This window comes from Rhyacophila brunnea, unplaced genomic scaffold (assembly GCF_057557595.1).
Source record: "Rhyacophila brunnea isolate RB1 unplaced genomic scaffold, BYU_Rbru_1.0 scaffold_80, whole genome shotgun sequence".
Taxonomy (NCBI): Eukaryota; Metazoa; Arthropoda; class Insecta; order Trichoptera; family Rhyacophilidae; genus Rhyacophila; species Rhyacophila brunnea.
In genome coordinates this window covers 1,560,884-1,562,159 of record NW_028233351.1, presented here as the reverse complement: position 1 = coordinate 1,562,159, position 1,276 = coordinate 1,560,884, and positions in this window count along the sequence as shown.

Below are 1,276 nucleotides of genomic sequence, written 5' to 3'. Positions count from 1 at the left end.
TGTATTTTCTGTTGTACACTTTTTATTTTATAGAACTTCTGCATATGGTATTATATCCAGTAGTAATAACAACGAGGTTCCATGGCCAATTTTATATATCTATATCACAACATGATTCTAATATTACGAATAACAATTTTATAGAATTTTCACTTTCAATATTCTTTGTTTGTGTCGATTTTACTTACACTAATAAATTTAAACATACTAGTTTGTAATAATCCCACAAGTCAAACCTATACATTGAATCTTAGGGTATCAAATGTGTTTTAAAACGTGGATGGCTATATTCTTAATATTTTTTTTTACTTTATATGCCCTAATTTGCGTCAACTTTCGATAAAAAGTTTCCATTTTTTCATATAAAATTTTAATCATAATTACTTTACAGAAACAACGAGAAATTTTGAAAAAAAAAAAAAGCCACATGTGTCTGGATCTTTATAGTTAAAAAAATAGAAAATATATGGTAGTATAATTATATCATTTAGCACCGATAAAGCTGGGGTAGCATGTAAATTTGCTTATATATTCTCATATAAGTTTCTCTTATGTGTAGTTACTTTGAGTAATGGTTATACGTTCATTTTTTTATGGCGTTAATTAAGTTATAAAAAATAATAGAATGTCGGTTTATAATATGACTATAACCAATAGGCAATAATATATCACTTATGCATTACACGAAAAAAAAATAATTTTTACAGAGAATAATACAATAAAACTTAATAAAAACATATAGAACATACTTTGAACATTGGATCTTGCTGGTTTTGATTGATATTAATTAGTTACAGAATAAATATAATGCCATCAAATGGTTATTCAGTTAAGATTTTTCACAATTTACAAGAAAAAAAAAATAATCTATATAAGATTTATTATGGTGTAATTATAGATAGAAATATTTTATATTCACTGTTTCCACGTAAACTGCACCTTAAAAGGCTGGGTAATTGAAAATATATGTCGGAAATCTAAAAAACAAATACATATATCAGGATATATATTTTATATATATCCTAGTTATAATAACAACATACTGTGTTTAATATATGATTCAATTTTTTTAGAAAAACCATATTCACACAGACATATAGAGGTAATGTCGATTTACTATATTTTTTTGTCGTAAGAAAAAGTTTATAAATATGATGGTATAATGTATTTAGTTTATCATAAAAAATCTTTGGTGTAAATTATTTTTTGCGATAGCAGATATTTAATTCTTCAAAAGTATATATTTATGTGGGTAAATATAAATATTACAAAAGAT